Source organism: Patagioenas fasciata, chromosome 24, assembly GCF_037038585.1.
Source record: "Patagioenas fasciata isolate bPatFas1 chromosome 24, bPatFas1.hap1, whole genome shotgun sequence".
In the NCBI taxonomy this organism is placed as follows: Eukaryota; Metazoa; Chordata; class Aves; order Columbiformes; family Columbidae; genus Patagioenas; species Patagioenas fasciata.
Window position 1 is genome coordinate 7,860,958 of NC_092543.1, and position 14,531 is coordinate 7,875,488.

Consider the following 14,531-nt stretch of genomic DNA (forward strand, 5'->3'; position numbering starts at 1 on the left):
TCCGAATACTTTCTGTCTTATCTAATAAGAGACGCGAGTAGAGGGAATTATGTGCTGGAAGGGAAGTTTTAGCACAACAGATATGCAAAGGGGAAGGTATCTCTGGTGGATAAGGAGCATGGGCTGGCAAATGACTGGTTTTGGAGGGGTGCATCCTGCCCGACCATGTGCCCCCAGGGGTGCTGTCCTCCCTTTACACGGCCGCGTGCCCCCAGGGGTGCTGTCCTCCCTTTACACGGCCCTGTGCCCCCAGGGGTGCTGTCCTCCCTTTACACGGCCCTGTGCCCCCAGGGGTGCTGTCCTCCCTTTACACGGCCCTGTGCCCCAGGGGTGCTGTCCTCCCTTTACACGGCCTGTGCCCCCAGGGGTGCTGTCCTCCCTTTACACGGCCGCGTGCCCCCAGGGGTGCTGTCCTTCCTTTACACGGCCTGTGCCCCCAGGGGTGCTGTCCTCCCTTTACACGGCCGCGTGCCCCCAGGGGTGCTGTCCTCCCTTTACACGGCCTGTGCCCCCAGGACAGCACGGGCGTCTCGCGGTGGGTGCCGGAGGCTCCAGTGTCTCTTTGTCCAAGAACCGGTGAAATGAGCCGGGATTCGGCTGCGGGTGCCGCTCGGGGTCAGCGTTTGGCGGCAGCCGCCGGCTCACGAGGCTCTGGGCGTGTGGAGAGGGGAGAATCGGGAAGGGAGCGAGGTCGATTACTGTGGCGAGCGGGACCCGTTTAGTCAGAAGTACTCGTGTGATGTGCTAGAATCCCATTTTGGAGCAGTAACACCCTCGTCGTCGTATTCAAACACGGAGATAAATGCATCAATCTAAATTCATGATTTTGAGTTTTTCCATATAGTTGCTAATTATTGAGCATAACTGGCTTATTCATAATTTCTCTTCTCCTTCTGCTTGATAGCCATAATCCTGTATTTGTGCGGCTGTCATTCCCATGGTAACAGACTAGTGTCTGAAGCAGGAGATTATTAAATACAGAATAGTACATTAAAATAATGTTAAGGTTCTGACTTAGAGACTTTCACATGGGGGCAAACTTCAAAAAAAGGAGAACATTTTTACAGAAAGCAATTTACTTTGGCGGTAATGTTCTCAATTCCCAGAGCTATTACTGAGGAGGTTTGTTTGAGCAGCCGCCGTCTCCCGCTCCGCCCGCACAGGAACCCCGCTCCGCTCCTGTTGGTGCCGTCGGGCTGTTGCCATGGAAACCTGTCACAAACCACCGACCCGGGCGGCGCGGCAGGGCGGCGTGGGCTGGGGTGCACGGACAGAGCGAGCCCGGCCCGGGGAGGTGGCCGCGGGTGGAAGGGAAGGGGCCGTGGCGTGGACCCGGCTGGGCGTGCGGGACCGCGACCCCGCGGTGGAGCTCCAGCTCTGTCATTGCTGTGCCCCTCCCAGCAGCGCTGGGATCCTTTCCTGGGTCACATTCTGGTGTCACACGCTGGTCCTTGCAGCCTCTGGACCCCCGTCTGTGCCTCGTGTCGCACGATGCGGACAGAGTGGCAGCGCCGCTGCCCTGCAGAGAGCGGGCTCGCGGGGCTCTGGGAGAACAGATCGCAAGATGTGGCTTTTTTGTGCGCTTAGGAAGTCAGACTTTCATTAACGAAAGCTGCAGCTAAAATTTGAGAGAGGATTAAGGCAGGATTAGCAGAGGGAAGGTAGTGAAGAGGTTTGACTGTCTGTCACAGGCGCACCAGCCGAGTCGTGTGTCACGGTAATGAGATGAAATGGAAAATTCTTGCGTTGCGGGGGTGCTGGTCACGGCTGCCGCAGCCCTCGGCGGCTCTGCTGCCCAGAGCCCGCAGTCCAGCTCCCGAAGGGAGGAGCTTCCCCCGCGGGTGCTGATGCTCCTGCCCTGCCCTGGACGGAGCAGCGTGGCCGCGCCGGGGCTCCGTGGCCGCGCCGGGGCTCCGTGGCCGCGCCGGGGCTCCGTGGGAGCAGGACAGGGTGCTCTTGGGGTTCGCTCTCGAATCTCAGGTTTGCTGCTGGAATCGAAGCAGGAGCTCGACTGCTTCGTACACCATGTGCCGAACGTTTCCTTTCTGGTTAAAACAATTTGCCTGTCCTGGCGCTACTGAAGAGCTTAAGCATCATTTTCCCCTTGCGGTTGGTAATACTGGATGAGTAAGTACAGATTTCTGCGATCCATAAACCGTAAAGTCCTGCCTGCAACTTAAACCTTCGCTTCTTTATGTGCTTTGTTATGGCTTTTCACATGTGTTAGGTTTTAACAAACAAGAGTTTTCCCTCTGGAGATAGACTTAAAAAAGAGGCTATAAGGGAAAGTATTGTTATCAGAGCATCTTGTCTCATGCTTAGCCTTAAGAAATACGCGACTTCAAAAGAAAAATAGCAGTAGGTCTGCTCGTTTTTTTCCGCTCGTCCTTTGTTCCGTTTGCAGCGTGCGCTGTCTGAGTTGGTTTTAGGCTGCAGCCTACTGTGACCTACACAGCAGCTTTGTAAATCCTGGTGGAACTGCGGAGCCGGGACGGCTCCACGGGGGCCGGGACAACCTCCCTGTGCTGCCCAGGGGTCCCCGCGGCCGGGACTCCGCGCTCATTGCGGGGGCGTCGTTCCGAGGGTCCCTCGCAGGTGCCGAGGGGTCCCCCTGGCTGGGACTCCACCCTCATTGCGGGGGCGTCGTTCCGAGGGTCCCTCGCAGGTGCCGAGGGGTCTCCCTGGCCGGGACTCCACCCTCATTGCGGGGGCGTCGTTCCGAGGGTCCATCGCAGGTGCCGAGGGGTCTCCCTGGCCGGGACTCCACCCTCATTGCGGGGGCGTCGTTCCGAGGGTCCATCGCAGGTACCGAGGGGTCCCCCTGGCCGGGACTCCACCCTCATTGCGGGGGCGTCGTTCCGAGGGTCCCTCGCGGGTGCCGAGGGGTCCCCCTGGCCGGGACTCCACCCTCATTGCGGGGGCGTCGTTCCGAGGGTCCCTCGCAGGTGCCCGGCAGCAGCAGCGGCCGCGGTGGGACCAGAACCTCGGGAAAGTAGGGCACGGTCCCGGCTGTGCCGGTTGTGTAACCGCGGCGCCCTCCCCCGCCAGCCGCTGCCTCCCGGGGAACTCGTGACCGAGTTCACTGCAGTGCTATATTTGGCTGATACGCTGAAAGATGCGTTTGCTGTCCATGGCTCCCTTTAATACCGGGGAAGCAGATCTATGGGCAGAGGAGCAGGGGCACGGCGAGCCCCTCGTCTTCGCTCCTTCGGGCTCCTCCCGCCGGTGCCCGTTTGAACCCCTGTGTTGTTCAGGAGGATGAGGATGTGGAGCTCCGAGCGTAGCTGGGTTTGCCCCTCTGGCGAGAGAGCCGAGGCCGTGCCTTCGCTTTGTGCGTGGGGACGGGTTCTGACCGTGCTCTGTTATTACGGCCTGGCGCAGATAGGTTAATAGTTTTTAGGCAGCGATGTACATTGATTTCTTTCAAGGGCTTTGAGACAATACTCAATTTGTAAAGAACGACTAACCGTGGTTTACTGTCAGTTCTGGGGGGGTTTGCATTTCTGCTGCTGTATTATTGGCAGCTTTTACACTGATTCAATTTGAAAAATGAATGAGGAATTAGCGCGTTCTCGTGTGGACATGTTTCAACTAAATTATTAAATGAAGTGGTTGACTCCTCTGTCGGAATTAAGCCAGTAGAAGAACTATAATTAACTATTTCATTGACCGGGGAAAGCTGCAAAATTGATGTAAGACATTGACCTCATGGATTTCCCTTGCCCGTGCTGTGGAAGCGAGGATGAGCCGTTTGGGGCAAGAGAACGAGCGGTGTTTGCTTTGGGGAGCGTGCGGGGTGTAACAGCGCGAGGATGGAGGGTGGCAGAGCTGCCGCTCCGAGCCCCGCGGCGCGGAAACACCCGCTCGCGGTCAGGAACATCCACGGTGCTCTCCTGAAACAAAACCCTGTTCGCTGTATAGAAGCGCATCTCTCGGCGCCGTGTGCCATTACTGATGGGTTTTGTTCATTCCAATGTGATACCTGCTTGCCATCCAGATCTTGCATCTAAATACATAAACCAGTTCGTTATCTCTGCTGACTTCAGAGTTAAGATTTTGTTAGGAATTGCCTGGGACTTTGTGGGTATGGCGAACGCAGCTGCTGTGTCACAGGATCGAATGTGCTGGGTTTGAGGAGCAAGTGGAGTGTTTATTCCCTTAGAGCAGCTGCGCAGCTGGCGCTGGGAACTGCGAGCGGTGGGGCCGTTAAACCGCGGCCCCGGCTCTGCGGGCCCCGGCTCTGCGGGTCCCGGCTCTGTGGCCCCGGCTCTGCGGGTCCGGCTCAGGCCCTTGGGATGCGCAGGCGTGTGTCCCTGTCCCAGACGCGGCAGCTCCCACGGCCCGATCCGTTTCTGATCGCGCTGCGCGGTACCAGCCGTGTGGTGCTGGGTTGCCAGAAGCGCCGATCGTGCGGGTTTTCTGGAGCGTTTCTGGGAGCAGCAGCAGCGGGAGAAGGGGAGCTATCCATCAAACACACAATCTTGGGTTGGAGGCTTCTATTTAGATTAAGCACGTTAAGAAAGATGGATGGTGAACGTGTTTCAGCAGCGTTGTCCCCAGAACAGAAGGGAATGTAGCGGCTGGTGAAGAAGGACCCGGTTCCATGGGCAGAGAGCTTGACCAAGGGCTGGGTACAAAGGGTTTGGGGGCAGCGCGGTGCCAGCTGGGGACGGATGTGCTTTTGAGATAAACACATTGGTTTTGGGAGCCCTCCCGTTCGCATCGCATCCCTACAAGCCTTGCGCTCGCACCAGTACCAAGGGCTGTATTTCCGAAATGTGGCTTTCCCATCAGGACAGCGTTTGCATGGTCGCGTGTGCTCATTTTACCGCTCATGCCAAATCTGCAAAATAAATAACCCCAAAACCCACCGGGGGAAACTCCCATCCTCGGGGTGCGTGACGTCTGGGCTGGCGCAGCCCCTGGGGGGACTGTGCTGAGTGAAGGGTGAATATGTTTTTCCTCTCACTTGTGGTTATTGTAATTGAAGAGAAACGATTTTCTTTCCAAATTCTTGTTGCTAGTCTATGCGTTCAGCTGTTTTGTCCTCATTTTGACGGATATGAAAAGCCAGGTAACAATCCTGATCTCATTTAGCATTCAATAGCAGGCTGAATTAAATAAAGCGCGTTGAAATGGGTGAGGAGCTGGTGTGGCCGTGGTTCGTTCGGTATCTGCGTCCTGTGGCCCTTGGACTCTCGGTGCTACGGGCGCCTGGTGTCGGTTCCCGTGCTGGAGGAGCAGAGGCCCCGCTGGGGTTGGTTCTCGTGAGCCGGTTCTGTGCCGGGCTGTTTTCACTCGGCTGTTAAAGCAAAGGCAATGGCCAAACCGCGTGTATCCCACCCTGCGTGGATGCGTTGTGCAGTGGGGCCTCTTGTCCACGTGCCGCCTTCTCTTTCTGTGCCCGTTGGGTCGTGTTTGTGCAGGTTGGTGAGTGTTTGTCCTGGAGGAGCTGGTTGCTGTGTTAACCCCTGGTATCTGTGCACGACGTGCCCAGCAGAGCCGCCCCGGCCCCTTCGTGTCCCCAGAGCCCTTCCCATGTCCCTTCGGCCGCGGGGCTCCCGGGGCGGCAGCGCAAGGACAATCCCGCCCAGCGAAAGGTCCGAGTCCGACCGCGGGTGTTCTCAGTAACGGGTTTCCAGCCCGTTTCTTGGTCCCCGTTCCCGTGTTCGAGGGTGGCGGGGACGCCCGGGTCCCGTCCCGCGGCCTCCTGGAGGTGCCGGGGAACCTGTGCGGGTCAGCCCGGAACCACGGGGCTTGCGGGGGAGAAATGAGAACCGACTTCAAAGGACAACTCTGACACGGTCAATTAATAATTAAAACAGTTTTTTAATGAGCTGTGCAATTACCTGTGTGTCCCTGGAGATGATAGTTTATGGTATTATTGCTCGGTGCCCTTTCTTTAGTCATGGCAGATGACATCTGTAATTTAAAGCCGGCTAGACATTAAAGTGACAGAACTTTCATTAACCTTGTCTAAAGTTTGTTAATGACAAATGTCTCGTAAAAACAGCTATTGTCAAAACACCAGCTTGGCAGAAAGAGGAGCCTCCGGTGGCGTAATCGTGGCTTTGAGGTGGTTTATCCGTTTAAAACCCGGGTGCTGTGGCCGCAGCCGAAGGGCCCTCGTGGTGGCAGGATGGCGGGGTCCCTGCCCAGGCCTGGCCGTGCGGGGCTGGATCTGCCACCCCGGTTCCGCAGCGCTGAGCTGGCCCTTCCAGCACCGCGAGCGTCACTCGGCGTCACGGAGTCTGCGTTAAACCAGGGATGGTCCGCCTGGGTCACGAGGCTTTGGGACGGCCGGTGGGACGCGTGAGCGGGAGATGCTTTGAGCAGGACCAGGCGCATCCTCGCATCTTCACATCTTCACATCTTCGCATCTTCACGTTGCGCGTCGTCCTGCCTGGACGTGGAATTTCTGCAGCAGCCACCGGCGATAGTGCAGAGGAAAACATTGGTTTGGCATTCTCGTGGTCTCGTACGGAACAGGTAGGAAGTGCCTTGTTAAATTATTTATTACCTTCAGATGAACTTCCAAGAGTTTATAGCAGCGCACTGTGGCCTCAGACTTTGTTAAACTGGATTAATTTTTGCTTCCAATCCTGTGAGACTTAAAGACCTATTAATATTGACTGCGGCATTTAGGAGGCGTCTTACATGCAGAACACCTCTAATTCTAATGTAGCGAGACCTCTATTTCATCTTCCGGAAAGAAAGGTTGTTTCCCTTTCTAAATTAACAATAAGGGATGTAAATGTCTGCGTGAGGGTAACAAGGTATTTCTTGCCTTTGTTTGTTGTGGCAAATGGGATTTAAGAAACTTGCTCCTGCAGGAGGCTTCATTTGCCCTGAAGGAAGGATTTGCTGTACTTGCTGGGCCCTGCGCTGTTTAAGAATGCGCGTGTGTGTACATACCTGCTTCGTATATGTGTGTGTGTGCGCGCGTGCCTCGAGGAGGCGTGTGCATGCGTTTGCTCGCCGGTGCCTCCGCTCCGACACCCGGATGCGTGGGTGCCCATTCCCATCTCTCCTGCTGCTCTGCCCGGGGTCACTTGCCAGTTGGCCTTTTCCTGGGCGTGACGTGTGTACCGAATCCGATTGGAGAAGGTGACCACACACGGTGATATTGGTGATGTTGTTCTAGCGGGCGTGGGCTCCTTTCCACGCTCGGTTTCGCTGTGAACCGTTGTCCACCCGGAGTGCGGCTCTGGGGCGAAGGGCGATCTCCTGGGAGGGTGTTCCCGTGTGGCTTCCCCGCTTCGCTGCGCTCGTGCGATGCCTGCAAGCCCGAGCGTTGCCGCGGAGACGCGAGTTGCTCCTGCAAGCCGCTGGTTCTTAGTGCGGACCAAAGGAAGCCGATCCGCGGATTAGCGTCACGGGACGCGCGGGAGGCAGCGGGGATGCTGCGGGCGGCGTTCGTGTCAGTGGGCTTGGACGGCACCGGAGGTCGCTCCCAGCGCCATCCGCGTGCCCGGTGATCCCAGCACACCGTTAAACCCGTGGAAAGCGGGCGAGCGCCCCTGCGCGCCTCGCCGACAAAAGGCAGGTCCGGCCTTGCTGTGCGAGCCCTGGGGTCAATCAAACCACCTGGTGCTGGGGGCCGATCCGTGGCTGTTCTGTGTGTTTCTCTAAGACACGATGCGTATTCCCCCGGTAAACGTATCATGTTGCCAAATTTTTGTCTACAAATTGCTCAAACCGGTTATGCGAGCACGTTTGCAAATGCACGTGGCTCCAGGGAACACGCTTTTGTGTAAAACAGCCCGTTAATTTGAGCGGAATGTTTTAAATAGTTGCGGATGATTTATGTCTCGGAGCCGAGCGCTGGCTGTGCCGAGCGGAGCGGGCGGCTGTGCGGGTCGCGCGGTGCCGGCGATGGGCTGGCGGGCCCATGCGGCTCCGGCGCGCGGGGGGCGGTGAGCGCTCTGCAGCGCCCGCTCGCTGGTCCCTGCTGGAGCGCAAAACGGTTGGGGAACGCACATTGCTCCACAGTTTGGATTGCTCAGCCTGTGTGTCTAAGCCCTTTATTGTGAAGGAAAGCGCGATGTGCAGAGGCAGGAGCTGTGTCCTGCAGTCCGGGGGTTGTGACCGTCGCTTGGCTTTTGGCGCAAGGACAGTCGTTCCTTGGGGGTTTTGAAGGTGGAAGGTGCCTGAGCTTTCACTCTCCCGTACTCGCTTTACCGCTCCGCGCCGCGGTTCCCGCCGCAGCTTTCCAGCTCCACCGTGCGCGTGCAGGGCGCCGGGTTCCCTTTCCCCCTGCAGCCGCCTCGCTATTGGGGTGCCGGCCGGGCCTGGGGGGCGTTGGGCACGGCCGCTCCAGCGCCGTGGGTGATCCCGCGGGGCCGGAGTGGCCGGGGTGCGCGGCTCCGCTTGGCGGATGCTGCCTCGCTCCTGTTAGCCACGCGGTTTCATTGCAGACGCTGTTGCCAGCCTTGGAGAAGGCTGAAAACGGAACAAGTTCGGTTTTAAAGATAGCGAAATAACTGGTGCGTAGCTAACTTGTGATACCGCTGCTCTTGGTGTTTTATAACCACAAAAATATCAAACGCTGTACAGTTCAGGACATCTGATGTTGGGGGGAAGCGAGGTTACGTAGCATCTCGCACCTTTCACTTCCCACCTCAGTATTCACTGCTAACAGAGGCCTGGGCCGTCTGTCTCCGCGCGGAGCAGGGGACGTGGCAGGCACAGAGAGGGCACAGCGCTTCCTCTGCGCGGCGTTTCTGCGCCTCGTGCTCTCCTTAACCGTCGTTAGGACGGTCCCGCGTTGTCTGGAGCAGGCGGTGGGCGCGGGCGGTGGGCGCGGGCGGTGGGTGGTGGGCGCAGGCAATGGGCGGTGGGCGCAGGCAATGGGTGGTGGGCGTGGGTGGTGGGCGCAGGCGGTGGGCGGTGGGCGTGGGTGGTGGGCGCAGGCGGTGGGCGGTGGGCGCAGGCAATGGGCGCAGCCCGGCCTCCTCCGGTTCCCGGTGTGCACTGCACCGCCGTGCTGCTTTCCAGCAGTTTTGCTCCAGAAATACTCAGAATATCAAATATCCATCTTCCCTGGAGGGCAGCAACTGCTGTGCGCTGGTTTATTCTTTTATGTTTTCCTCCTGCAGCGGTGAGACAAAATATCTGCTTCTTTCCATCAGTTAGACTGGCGCTTCTGTGAGACTTCACAAGTATCTTCTTTCCATATGTTTATGAGGCTCGTGAGCTCGAGACCCGGACCCGGGTCTGCGTGCCCAACGCGTCCCACGCGAGCGGCGCCGGTTGAAACGCTGGGTGATGTGAGGAGAGGGGTCGGGCTGGACGCTGGGGGAGGGGCGATGGATTCCTGCAGAATCCCTTTTCTCCCCCTTTTCAGGGAGGGGCTGGGGTCCCAGCTCTGAGGGTTCTGGGTGCGGGCTGGACCAGCAGCACAACCCCCATGCAAACACCGCCCGGCGTCCGTGGTTCAGCGTGGAACCCCGGGGTTTTCAACAGTAAACGCGTCGGGGTTGGAGTGGTTTTATCCTCCCCGGGGTTTGAACTGGGGTGGCAGAGAGATGTTGGGATTCATTTTACAGAATTTTTTCCAGAAGGTGTTTCTCCTGCTTTTGCCGCTCGATGTGGTTCGTGTTCAGTTCCGGTGCCGTCGGAAGAGCAGAGGCGGCCCCAGCGGTGTGCACAATTGCTTTGTCTGGGCTTCACTCCCCCAGGATTTATTGGCTGACACTATAATGTGATTATTTTCCTGCGCCTCTGCTAAAGACGCAGCTTTCAGAGGAACCACCCCAGGATGCAGAGTCTGCAGTTTTCATTTCTGATGAATTTGTAGAACAACTGGTTCTATTACAGGTAGCTGATCTGAAAATGGCTCCTTCGGAAGCTGGGGGTGGAGGAGCGTTGCAGATTTGTGTATTCGTCAGGGGTCTCAGATTTGTGGTGATCCCTCGTTGGGCGGTACCCGGGGCCGTGAGCACGGCTGCACCGCCGGGCCCGACTCGCCCCCTTCTCCCAACCTCTTAGCGATCGTCGGCTCCCGGGATGAGCTGGTTCGGATCAGGAGGCACGAGAAGGAGGTTCTGATGGGACAAGGCGCGGGTGGCTGGGCCGGCGGTCGGCGGTGAGGCGGCTGGCGATGCGTGCCCTGGGCCGCGGGGTCTGGCCGCCGAGCCCGAAAATTGTCATCGTTTCTGGAGGGCTATTTTTAGGCAGCAACATCTGCAGAACAGCGTTTCCTCCAACTTTCGCTGCCTTGTGACGAGTCGGCCAGATGTGACTCGCTCGAGCATATTGGATGGGGAGGGAAAACCAAGCGTTGTGTTTACCCGAAATGCAAACATGACCTTTTGGGATGGAGCAGCCTCGATTCGCATCCCATGGAACAGGCACTAAGCAAAGGTTGATTTTCCTCCCCGGGACCAGCACCCTTGCCGTGGAGCATTTTGGCGCCGCGCCCTCGGGAGGTCGTGCTGTTTCGCGCTGGTTCGAGGGCAGGGACCGCGCCGCTCCTGGTGGCTTTTGGGGGCGTTCGGTGCGGTTTTTGCAGCCCTGCTGCCCCCTCGGAGCGTTGCCGGAATGGAGCAGCCGCAGCGGAGCCTTCACCGCGTGGCAGAGCGCGCTGCGCCGAGGGCGTCCGCTCCCCAGCGCTGCTCCGTCAGAGCGAATGAGCCCCAAGAACACACGAACCTGCCAGGCTTCAGCTGGGCTGTGAGAGCAGGAGGCAGACCTTGACATTTGATGTCTCCGAAACAGGCTTTGGCTTAAATTCACTTGTTTACTACTGCAGTCAGGAGCAGATTTGTTAGACAGGGCTAATTATATGTGCATGTTCCAAAATCATTTGGAAGCTGTAACATTTGTTGCTTTTCAAACACTTTTAAAATATGCAAATATTTCAGGCAATGAAGAGAGCTGATTTTTCGCAGGAATCCACAAACGGCGCTGAAGCAAAACGTGGTGGTAGAGGCGGCCCCACGCGGGTCCCTTAGATCCCTGCAGAGCCGGGGTCCCCGTCCCTCCCTCTGCTGCAGGGGGTGACCCCGTGCAGGGAGCCCTGGCTCGCCCTGCTCCGCTCTGCTCGGTGGGAATTGGTTCCATGACCAGCAGGAAGGTGCCCCGATCGTTTCCGGCTGCGGATGGAGGGTGTGGGTGATGTTTCTCGGTGTGCCTGGTGGTTTCGGGGCAGGAAACCCGGGGGTTCGGTGCTTGGGAACGTTTTGCCAAAGGTCCAAACTCCTCCAGCCACCCGGGCAGCAGAGACCGATTCTTACCATGGATCCCAAGGTGTCTCCATGAGGGAGAAGGCACCGCAGGACTGAACCTCCCGGAGCTGGTGCGGCCGGGTCCCCGCGCTTGGCGGAGCTGGACTGGGGGTGGTTGGAGAGCCTGCTCGCTTGTTTGTGCCTTTGCTGGGAGCCGCGTCTCTGCCAACCTTTCGGAAATGCCGCGGTGTAATTATTCTAACAGGCAGCCTGTGCTCCTTTATTTGGGGGGTATTAACCTTTCTAAACAAAAGAAATGTTAATATACATTGGAGACGCAGCTAATGGGATTTCATTTTTCTTATTAGAACAGGCTCGAGTTCTCCTTTTAAATTATTGTAAAAGAATTCAGCAAGTCAAGTAATTGCCTTCAGCTAATCCATGACAGCGAATTTGAACGTGAATATCCAGATCATTCCGTGCGGATTGGAAAAAGTAATGTGATTTTCTTGTTTTTTATTTGCTTTGGCTAAACAGTGTTGAAGGAGGATATAAATTCATTGAATTCAGAACAAAGGAAATGCCAATTATTAATGCTCCGAGCCCGAGACGCTGTCAGACCCGCTGTTCAGTTTGCACAGCCTGCTGCGGCCCGTTTGTGTTCCGCTGTGCGCTGAGTCGGTGCTGGTGTCTTTCTGTCCCATGGCGCCGGCGTCCCGGCCGCGCCGCGGGGCCATCGGTCTGGGGACCCCGAGACGCCGCAGTCGCGCCTGGGGCCGCTGTGTGCCTTGGGTCCTGCTGCAGAGCTCGGCTCGCGCTGACCCTGCTCATCAAAGGTTCATGTACGTGCAGCCTGTCCTCGGAGGTGTTCGCTGCTTACCAACCAGCCATTCGGCTTGCGCCGTTATTTTTGGTGCAAACGCTACCACTGCTGAGCCGATGCTGCATTTCAAGCCGTTCTCCCTTCCCCGTAGCGCCTCGCACTTGGGATGCGCCAAGGTAAATCCGTTAGAGCTGGGGGTGCTCATCTTCCAGTCTGGATTCCATGCAGCACTTCCAGCGCTGATCCCCCCGCTCTGTCTGCAGCCGCCCCGCTGAGCTTGGCGGGGCTGGGACCGCCTCAGCCCCTCTGCCCAACCTGCAACGCCTAACAGAAGGTGATGGAACCCTCGGTGCGTAAAGGAGGGTGAGCGGAAAGCAACGTTGATTGCAGAATATTCGTGCCTGATTTATGTTCTAGTTTCAGTATTGGGTTTTCTTGGTGCGAGTAAAATGTCACATTAGCATGGCCCTTCACTCCACTGAAAACAAACGGCGGTGCCGACACCGGAGCTCGGGCTTCCCTGAACTCTGTGCCCCGACTCTGCGCGCTCTTGGTCCACGTCATCCTCCTTCCTGCACTCGTGAGGGTCCGTTCGAGGAGTGTTCTCCCCAAAGCGCGGGATGTTGGGGTTTCCGTGGGTCGGTGGTGCGAAAGGTGCTGCGGAGCAGACAGCAGCGCGCGTAGGAGGCTCCGGCCAACCTGGGAGCGGCCGTGGAGCGAAGCTGAGCCAAGCGCGGTTCAGGTCCGTGCGTGTGCTGGAGGGACGGAGCTGCGCGGTGTCAGGAGCGGCGTTTATTGCCGTGCCGGCTCTCACCGAACCGCTGCCGCCTCACGGGCAGCTCGGCCGGCTGGTACCGCAGTGCCAGGCTGCCGGTGACACCGGGACAAGCGGCGGCTCCGCCAGCGGGAGGACAGGAGAGCGCTCCGGTTCATTATGCAAATTGGCAGCTCAGTTGCGTGGCGCTCGCTTGGGATGATGCTGTGAAAAGTTGTGCTGCTTTTGTAGATAAACACTGAGACATCCGCTTTCAACTTCACATTCTTTAACCTTGTTTTATTCCGTGCTGAGTGCCGATGCTTTCAAGGCAGATGAAAATCGGGCTAAATTTAGCAGTGAGCGAAGCCCCCTGCTCTTCCTCCCCATTCCAGGCGTAGCGTCTCTATCCTTTTGATTCGTTTTGCCCTTGGTTTCTGCTTCAGATGTGAAGTTTTGCAAAGTGGTGCTGACAAGAATTGTGGTTTTTGGCTGTGCCGGTGGCTCAGCACGGTGCCACAGGGAGGGTTACGGTCTGCTCTGGGTTTTCATCCATCCATCCGTCTGTCCGTCGGCCTGTCTGTCCGTCGGCCTGTCTGTCCGTCGGCCTGTCTGTCCGTCGGCCTGTCTGTCCATCTGGTAGCTCCAGTCGGCCTGTCTGTCCGTCGGCCTGTCTGTCCGTCGGCCTGTCTGTCCGTCGGCCTGTCTGTCCATCTGGTAGCTCCAGTCGGCCTGTCTGTCCGTCGGCCTGTCTGTCCGTCGGCCTGTCTGTCCGTCGGCCTGTCTGTCCGTCGGCCTGTCTGTCCGTCGGCCTGTCTGTCCATCTGGTAGCTCCACTCGCCCTCCCCTCTCTGCTGCCTCCTGATTGTTCATTGTTCTCCAGCCTTTCATCCAGCACCAGTTGCTTTGCATTTCCAATCAGGAGAAATGGGTGACATCTCGGGATTAAATAACCCCCGTGGGTTGGGAAATGAAGCCCTCTTGAGTGCAGAAATGCTGCTTAGAAGGCAAGCGAGGTTTCTGTTATTAGGCTGGGGCATGCAGCTGAAAACGGAGCCTTTTGCTGCCCGTTATCTCCTGCGGCCGCTGAGCCCCGTGTGCCCCGGGACAGCTGCCCGCGTGAACCCCGACGCGTGGGTGGCACCGAGCGCGGGCACCGTGCTGCTAATTAACACAAAATTGCGACTTCTGTGGGTTCTTTCACACAACCGGTGTATTCTCTACCTACTCTGCTGGTAACGTTCCTGAGCAGAGCGTGGTGCTGGCTCCCCAGTATGATAAATTGGCGCTGGTTTTCAGGTCCTCTATTAACTTTGCTCCCAAGGAACCAAATTAAAGTAATCTTCCATTACAGCCGGCAGGACCTGCACATGCAGCTATTTTTTATGGCAGCACAGTTCTTCAGGTAAGTTAAAGTTATTTCAGTTGTTACTTATCTCTGGAATGGCGATCGTGACAAATGGCTGGTGTAATTTCTTTCCTTAGTAGATGGATATAAAGTGAAGATATTACATGAGCTTCTCACCGAATTCATAAATTTTTAGATTGGGAACATTGAGTTAGATATTGAAACATTTAACCTGACAAGAAGATAGAGAATTGTTTTCTGATCTTGTAGGTGCCATAAAGCGAAACTCGGTTGACGAACTTTATTTCGGCTGCTTTTCATTGCTGTGTACTCCAGATAGGAGGAGCAAATAATCCGGGGGAGGAGGACTGGGATTCTTTCGCCTTTCCTGAGGTTTGGATGGGGCTGCGGGGTGTGGGACGGGGTCGTGCCGGGGGC

At 57.2% G+C, this 14,531-nt stretch overlaps 2 protein-coding genes across 11 annotated transcripts in view; one reads left to right on the forward strand and one right to left on the reverse strand.

The window, feature by feature from the left end:
• Positions 1–14,531, reverse strand: part of PAFAH1B2 (platelet activating factor acetylhydrolase 1b catalytic subunit 2) — a 457,510-nt gene that overhangs the window by 295,006 nt on the left and 147,973 nt on the right. The window lies entirely within an intron of this gene.
• CADM1 (cell adhesion molecule 1) overlaps positions 1–14,531 on the forward strand; it is a 102,173-nt gene that overhangs the window by 27,298 nt on the left and 60,344 nt on the right. The gene's annotated exons all lie outside the window — the stretch shown is intronic.